The sequence below is a fragment of the Cibotium barometz genome, chromosome 23, assembly GCF_041138505.1.
Source record: "Cibotium barometz isolate CiBa-2024 chromosome 23, ASM4113850v1, whole genome shotgun sequence".
In the NCBI taxonomy this organism is placed as follows: domain Eukaryota; kingdom Viridiplantae; phylum Streptophyta; class Polypodiopsida; order Cyatheales; family Cibotiaceae; genus Cibotium; species Cibotium barometz.
In genome coordinates, this window is record NC_141068.1 from 15,266,951 (window position 1) to 15,275,972 (window position 9,022).

Consider the following 9,022-nt stretch of genomic DNA (forward strand, 5'->3'; position numbering starts at 1 on the left):
TATCATGACAAAACAACAACAAGAAATCATATATATAGATGGGAGACTTGGACGTTTTATAGCAAGTGTAGAACTTACCAGCATTAGCAAAGAGAGAGAGAGAGAGAGAAAGAAACAAAGTCATATTAACGTCCACGGAATGCCTTGAAGGCATATGGGACCAAAAACTAGTACCTCACAGTCATTACAATCCACTTCGGGGTGCACTCAGGCATAAGCAAAAGATTAATGAAAACCCTAGGATGATAAACAACTATTTGTGATACAAAAAATGTCTATGGGTGGCAGATTAGAATGCTAGTCAATTGGGTTTAGGCTTACAGAAGTCCTTGATTATTGCCCTTCCATTCACGGTAGACTACCCACTTTGTAGCTTAGCAGGCTGCTCGGACTTTGGTGAGTTCTGCACTTTTGTTTGTAAGATGTAGGGGAGTGAGTTCATCAGATAACGAGAGCCTGGTCCCTTGTAATGATTTGGAATGTCGAAAAACTTGGATCTTCTCCTGTTTATTGTGATATTATTCAATGGCATGCTTCCCTTTCTTGATAATGGTCCATGGGTTGCCTATATCAATGAGGGGGAGGGCCTTAGAGAGTCGCCTCCTCATAATCTCCATGTCTGAGATGCATTCATCTTCATCAATTTCTGTTTTCTCTATGACTTCTTGCTTGTCCCAACCCTCCGGGAGTCCACCTACTCGGAGATGCTCAGCAATGCTTTCTCGGAGTTCTTCTTCCTTGATGGTTGACATGATTTTCGCAGTAAGATGCTGCTCCATACCTTTTGTAGCTTCAATGAACTCTGCTCCTGAACTGCCTAAACTGGGCTGGGCTTGACCTAAGGAAGGCTAACCGGGTTTCAATTTTAGTGAGCTAATCCTTTAGATTTCCATTCTCCTCTTGTAGCTTATCAATTTCTGTTGTAAGAGGAACACCTCCCATGTGCTCGAGCTTTGACTGGTTAAGGTTTTGCTTGGTGTTACCAGGGCACAAGCGTACGACTTCTTTGGCATCGTGGATCGCTGGTAGGACTAGGTCGTATTAGTAGATATGACAAGGAGGGCCCCCTATCTGAGGAGGTAACCGCCATGGCTAGGCGGTGCCCTGCACCAGCCTGGCGTGAATGAGAAGAGGTAAGCATTAGGAATTTTTTGGACCCAAAGAGGGCCTCTTGGATTAACTTTTGATTAGGAATGGACCAATAGGAAGAGGGCTAGGTGCACATTTTTTACTTCTTTGACCCTAGGGGGCCTAGGCTTTGGTTTGCTAATGGGGCCTAATTACTATTCTTGTCCCCCTAACTCCTGGGCCCAAACTTAGAGGTCCCCCCACCTAGAATCGCGCAGATTAAAAACCCTAAAAATTTAAATTTTTTTATTTTTTTCCCAAAAGTGTGTTTTCCTCTCAAACTTCCCCCCAACATACTCTAGGTTTGGAAAGCTCATTTTGAACCTCTTTCTTCCTCTTCTAAGCTCTCCATTGCTGCAAAAACTCCATACCTCTCAAGCTCTCCCTCCTTGTCAAGCTCCCTCAGTCTCAAGCGCCCTCCCTCTCTTTCTTCCTTTTCTAAGCTCTCCATTGCTGCAGAAACTCCATCCCTCTCTTTCTTCCTTTTCTAAGCTCTCCATTGCTGCAGAAACTCCATCCCTCTCAAGCTCTCCCTCCTTCTCAAGCTCCCTCCCTCTCAATCTTCCTCTCTCCCTCACACAAGCTTCCTCCCTCTCCATTGGTGCAGAAACTATATCCCTCTTTAGTTTACTCTAGGTTTAGGAAGCCTATTCTCAAACTCTTACCCTCTTAAGCTTTCCATTGTTGTGGTGAAAACCCTGAACTTTCTCTCCTCTCCACTCCTCTGTTGTAAAACGATTAAAAAGAACGGACTCAAACATGTGAGTTATTTAAACCTCACGCTACTATGAACGGTTCTCATTTTTGAAAGAGAGAGAGAGAGAGAGAAAGAGAGAGAGAGAGAGAGAGAGAGAGAGAGGTATTAACAAAAATGGTAGAATACAACACGGGGCATATACAACCAACGGGTGAGAGAGTGATAGAGAGAGAGACAGAGCATCCACTCTGTCCAGGAACCCGAGAGAGAGAGAATCCACTCCCACATAAGCAGGCATCAAGGCAATAGGTAAGTTCTCTTGCTCTCTTTCTCTCTCTCTCTCTCTCTCTCTCTCTCTCACACACACACACACACACACACACACAAACACACACAAACACACACACATAACAACAGAGACACACACATACAGTACACCCACAAAGAGAGAGAGAGAGAGAGAGAGAGAGTGGTTTGTAAAGTTTGGCGTGATATGGCGCTTGCAAGAGGAATGGAAGTGCGCTATTGCACCAAACCGCACAAATACAGATAAAGGGGTCACTCGGGCTCTAATTTCTTCCAGTGTTTTGCTATACAAGAAGTACCAGCAACTCCCATCTTCCCACAAGCCTACTTGGTGTACCATGCACATGAGTTGTTGTAGGCTGCTATATGAGCCATTGGGATTCCTCTGCTACTTGCACTGCCTCTATAAAGAGCTTCTTGAAAGAGGTGAAGAACTTCTCTATAAAGGTACTATTAAAGATGAGATTCCCTGAGAAGATGAGTTACCTTATCAAGAGGCAGAAGTTGAGGAAGAGATATATTTAGTACAAGAGGAAGAGGATGCCATCTATGGATATTGGTCCATACAGAGACCTCTTGATGTAGATCTCTATAAAGTGGACCAGTGTGGTCTAATATTGCCAATACTACAAGAATTCATTGTGGATAACAAACGTTATGTTTTACTATCTAACATTCAAAATATTTTCAGTCTTAGGAAAGATTTGCTCTATATTCTATTGCCAAATTTTAGGAAGAGAGTAGTGGTTTTGTCTTAGAAGATGAGAGTGATGACTAAGCATTAGAGGAGAGTTACAATAGTAAAGCATGTCTCAGCATATGTTTGGGCAAAGCACAGAAGTTCAAAGATGATGGGTTTGTGCTCTATATTCTATTGCCAAATTTTAGGAAGAGAGTAGTGGTTTTGTCTTAGAAGATGAGAGTGATGACTTAGCATTAGAGGAGAGTTACAATAGTAAAGCATGTCTCAGCATATGTTTGGGCAAAGCACAGAAGTTCAAAGATGATGGGTTTGTGCCAGACGATAGGAACTTCATGGAGCTTCAGGGCAAATATGGCTATGATAAGTTGAATGACTCCACAAAGGAGTGGATGAACAAAGTAGGAGAAGATAGAAAAAGTTCTATTAACCTTTGGAAAGACCAACTATTTGTACAGAGATGAGACTCAGGTTCTCTCTCTCTCTCTCTCTCTCTCTCTCTCTCTCTCTATGTGTGTGTGTGTGTGTGTTTGAAGAAGTGATATGTAGATTTCCTTTATTATTTTGTTTTGCAGAGTACGTTTGAATTCAATGATGAAATCTTGTAGCGGCATAAAAGGGATTATTGTGGCCGAGACGCAGCTCTCTCTCACTACCTACCCAAATTGTCTAAGGCAAAGATGATAATCTACCACAATCCCATGAGCCAAGAAGGGAGAGTTGCAAATTTTGTCTTCAAGACATTGTCCCTATTTCTAGGTGGAACAATTATTCCTAAGAGTTATGAGAATATTATTTTGATAGAGAAGTCTACTTCCTTAGAAATTTTTGGATGCTACCCTGGTTATGCTAGCACCCGAAGGGATTACTTTCATACCTATGTTGCAATAGCATTGTCTCTAGGCATAGAGAACCCACAAGAACTAGAAGAGTATGGTAAACACTGTTTGCTAAGGTATAAACGAAAGCCAAATCCACAGGAATTACAAGAGTCATTAGAATGGAAAGACATTCAAAAAGACATATATTACATCTATGTGTGCGACGATGATTAACAAAAATCTTTTGTTCTCTCCATTTGTTTTGTGCTTGTATGGCATCAAAGTTTTTAAATGCTTTGGAATGCTTCAATTCTTCCTTTCCATATCTCCGAGTGTCTACATTAGTTTGGATGACCTCAATGTTTCTTCTTTGTGTATTTGTTGTAGTATCCTTCTATAGAACCATTGGAACACTTCTTGTAGGGTGTTTGCCTTACTTTTTCCACCACCATGTTGTGTGTGCCTGAAATATGCGTTTCGAGCCATATAGTGTGATTTCTCAAGACCTTGTGTGTTCCAAATTCTAGGATCTCCATACTTGTTGATAAAGTAAGGCATGTGGTTGTAGAGAATAAGCTGCATAAGAAAATATACAATGTAAGTTGTATCTAGGGCTAGGAAACAATAGTAATCTAGAAACATACCATGTAGTGTGTAATGTTGGTGTCAGCCCACCAAGCAGCTCTGAATGCTTTTTTGAATGCTTGTAATGTTGAAAAATACAAGTGAATAGGGTGTGTGCGGGAACAAGCCCTTGGTTAGAGGCTGTAAAAGAGAATGAGTAAATGTGAAAGAACCTGTGAAAAGGTGAGAAGAATCTATTGGGAGAGAATAAAGGGTAGCATGAGAAGATTTAGGAAGTGTGGAGATACTCTGGGAAGTGTGGAGATATTCTGGGAGATATTTTGGGAAAAGTGAAGAGGTGGAGAGAATCAGGGAAAAGAGGTGGAGTGAATCATAGAGAAATCAGTGGGATTAGATGCTTGATGTAAACTCTATAAATTGAGGCATTTCCCTAATGAGAATGTGCTAGTTTTTGAGTTCCATGCCTATATTAATCTATTTGCTAATTATATCTTAATTATTTGCTAATCACTTTATTAATGATGTTGATTCTAGTGTATGATCCACCATAGCTCATCACAATACTCAAATTTCAACATGGTATTAGAGCCATGCCTAGAATCCATCAGATTTATGAGCCCATTATCTAATTAATTAGGATTAGTAGATAATTAGAAAATAATCAAAATTTTAGTTATTTTTCACTTCACCCCTTCACCCCCAGCCAGTGGAGGATCTCATTCATCTTGCATACTCATAATTAGGGCAAACCCTTCTAGCACATGGTAGCCAACATCCTTGAGCTACAGCCAGTCGAAACGGAAGCGAAAACCGCTAAAGCGTTTAGGAGAAATCGACGATTTCGTTGGCACCTTTTTTCTGAGCTATTTTTGACATTACTACTTCCATAGATCAAAGGTCTCTAATTCAATTTAGCCCAAGGTGTTTTCAAGCATGTCTACAAGCTCGTGAAGACAGAATTCAATTTCATCAAGTCTACAGTGAGATCCAAGCTCTTCATCAAATCTGCAGGTGACTTTGGTAAAACAGAGATTAAGCTTTCAATAATTGGTCAAATCTTGTGTTTATTGGCTTAATCCTCTACTAGACTCATTGCTATTGATGCCTTTGAAAGCATTTGAGCTCATTTGAAGTCTAAGGCACCAGATCTGGACTCCCCGCATACTCTATTTTTTGCACACAAAACAGAGCATTAATTTGCTAATCAGTGCTAATCACTGTATTTTGGTGCAATTGAGGGTCTAAATTAACCATTAGGTATCTGATACAGATCCCTATAACGTCAGATTGCAATTCGGAGTTGGTTTGATACTTCAACCATCCCGTACAAATTGGTTACCCTTGCTGATAAATTTGTGATAATCATCATTTTGTATTTAACCCTTGGTTAATGCCTATAAATCTCACTCAAAATCAAGATTATTCACAGCCAGAGTTGCATTTGGAATGTGCATAAGAATGAATGCTATACGCATTATGTATTGGGCACATTACATCATTGTAAAAATGGAAACAGAAACTGGCCTTGTCTAGAATAAGGCAAGAGGTAAGACCTCCCGCATAAATTTGGGTTTGCATTGCATAATGACACAAGATAAACATCAAAAACCCAAAGGAACTGTCAGCAAAACATTGAAACATGTTGCTCACATCATGGAGCAAAATGACCTGACGGACAAGCTCATGGCCCCAGCCAATGAAAGAAGAAGAATATCTCTTTCCAAGAAGAGGATCCACACCAAGAAGATATAAAGGAAGATATGGACACGAGAAGACAAGCTATCCCAAGAAGACTAAAAGAAGAGACGGACACGTGGAAAGAAGCTGCCATGACAAGAAGACTGAAGACAAGAGAAGATGTGAGGCTCCAAAGAGTGAGGAGCCATGTGAAAATCTCTGAGAGAGAGAGAGAGAGAGACCCCACAACCCAATGTAACCTGCCCCAACAAAGTAAAACCACCTCTGAGCCACCGATGATGTAGGCCACGTGGTAGATCTATGTGTGAGCACTTTAGTCAAGGTCGCGGGGGGGCACTTACAGTAGCCTTGGACACATAGAGAGAGAGATAATGTCAAGGACTATGGAGTTTAGGGACTTGAGGCACTGGTCGCGGGCTATCAAGTAAGAGAGAAACTTGGTACAGGGTCCAGGTGTGCTAAGATAACTTGAGGGGAGGTGTAGACACTAGTCGCTCACGGACTATCAAGTAAGGGGAGGCAAACTCGGTATAGGATCTAGGTGTACTAGGATTATTCACTTGAGGGGAGGTGTTAAAAAATACAAGTGAATAGGGTGTGTGCGGGAACAAGCCCTTGGTTAGAGGCTGTAAAAGAGAATGAGTAAATGTGAAAGAACCTGTGAAAAGGTGAGAAGAATCTACTGGGAGAGAATAAAGGGTAGCATGAGAAGATTTAGGAAGTGTGGAGATATTCTGGGAAGTGTGGAGATATTCTAGGAGATATTCTGGGAAAAGTGAAGAGGTGGAGAGAATCAGGGAAAAGAGGTGGAGAGAATCAGGGAAAAGAGGTGGGGTGAATCATGGAGAAATCAGTGGGATTAGATGCTTGATGTAAACTCTATAAATTGAGGCATTGCCCTAATGAGAATTTGCTGGTTTTTGAGTATCCATACCTATATTAATCTATTTGTCACTAATTATATTTTAATTATTTACTAATCACTTTCTTAATGATGTTGATTCTAGTGTATGATCCACGATAGCTCATCACAATGCTCAAATTTCAACATGTAAGTTGTCTTGAAAGCTCTTTTTGTCTTGCTAGGAGTAGTTGACTTTCTCACACATTTGGAACAGAGTTGAATGCCAAACATCAGCTTTGACATTCCTTGAAGCACCTTCGTGGTCTTTCAATGCATTATGCATCTTTTTCCACTGTTGGTACTCGATTCTACTTGTATAGGTTGTTGTATATTGCTTTCCTAACTTTGTGGGTTTGTGTTGCTGATTATTCATTGACTTGGAAAGAAATCTTCTTGCCTTAACACCTCCAATAGAGGGTTTCATTGGAACTTCCTTTTCATTAGATGACTTTTTAGTGTCCTTAAAAATCTAGACATTACCTCCATGTAGTCCAATTTCAGATAGCACCTTCTCCAATGCACGAATGGCTTCTTTCCTCTCTGCTACATTCTTGATCTTCCAAGCAAAGCCAATGTAGAGATATACCAATTTCCCTATGATACGACACAAAGCATGAAGTGTGCATATATACACATTGAAAAGAGGAATGTCAAACACTGGTTTAAAGTTCTCATCTAAAATTTATCTATTCAATGTTTGTCTCCACCACTTAGAGTCCATCACCCATGCAGAGTCCATGCAGTAAAGGCATGGAGACTTTGCATTGGCCCCTTTGCTACTAAATAAGCACTTGAGAGTCTTCAAGTCACCCACAAGATGCCATTCAACTTGCAATTCCCCCCTTTTCTCTACATGGAGCATCTTGGTTACATTCATATGTTCTTTGATGAGATTGGGGATATGTGTATGATGAAATACCCAAAACAAGGATTCAAGGCCCTCTTTCTTGACCTCAAATGAACCTAGCTACCAGATGTTTATCTCAGACTGCACGCTAAAATACTTTGGATCATCCCTACTGCAATTAAAAAGAGCCCTATTCATAAGTGTTATTGTGACCCTCTCTATCTTTTTCTCTTTGATAATCTCGCACTCATCAAGCTTGATGACAAAACTAAGTACACCTCTTGTCTCCTCAAATGTAATATCATAGAACTCCACCATTGTCTTTTGTAAGAGCTCCAAGTCCATGAATATATTGTTGTGTTCATTGTAGAATATGCTTCCACCTTCTCCCTTAAACTCTCCTACAATGTGGTATGAGTGACCCAACATAGTGAAGTTGTTCTGTGTTTAAATCCTCCCTATGTCTCTAAACTTTTGTAGGTGTTGGAAGTAGCTTTGTTTTATTTCCTTTTGTCTCAAGGACTGATGACACTGACTTCTAGATGGCACTATAACCCTTACGATTGACTCCACTTGAATCCATGATGCGGATTGAATATCCGCAGCCAAAACTGTATTGTTGGTTACAAATTCATCCACTATATCTCGTTGAACCACCTTGAACTTCTTCTCCTTTATCATTTCTCTTGCCATTCTTGATGTTGCTAGTGATTTTAGTTGCTTTGCTAGATTAAGATTGGGATTGGTATTCTCTTTATCAGGATATATGACAACCCTACAAATACAACACTACTCATTACTAACATAGAGAACATTTAAATCACAAAGCAGCCTTGGAAAAGTAATAATATTAATTGCTAATATAAAAGACATGTGAATGGGAATGCATTGAGTGCCATCTTACCTTATGTCTTGGATTCTCTTGTTCACGCCTCCAAAAGTGAGCCTCATGTTCTGGACGTTTTTGAGCTTTTGTCTTTTTCTGTGTATTTGCGGAGGTCACTTCTTAGTTTGTTGATTTGAAACTCTTGTTCTTCCAATCTAACTTTATGTGTCTTGCATTCAGCAGACAAGCCAAGGAGCTCAATTGCTAAATGTTGTGAATAATGCCTCTCTCTTTCTTGCATGTAAGATATTTACTTGCAATATCCTAGTAAGCCTTTGGCGCCATCACCTGCAAAAATGCAAGAGAGTTGTGGGATTTAAAAAACGAGGATGTGAAGTAGTACGAGGGTCAATAGGATAGATGGAGCCATTACACTAAATATCTTTGACATCTAATGAGAGCAATAGTTGACCAATTCTGCGTTTTTGAATGGGTGCATACTCACCCTCT

At 40.3% G+C, this 9,022-nt stretch overlaps 1 pseudogene; it reads right to left on the reverse strand.

Annotated features, from left to right (window-relative positions):
* Positions 1 to 518: 518 nt before the first annotated feature.
* Positions 519 to 8,031, reverse strand: LOC147625666 (uncharacterized; annotated as a pseudogene).
* Between the last annotated feature and the right edge of the window lie 991 nt (positions 8,032 to 9,022).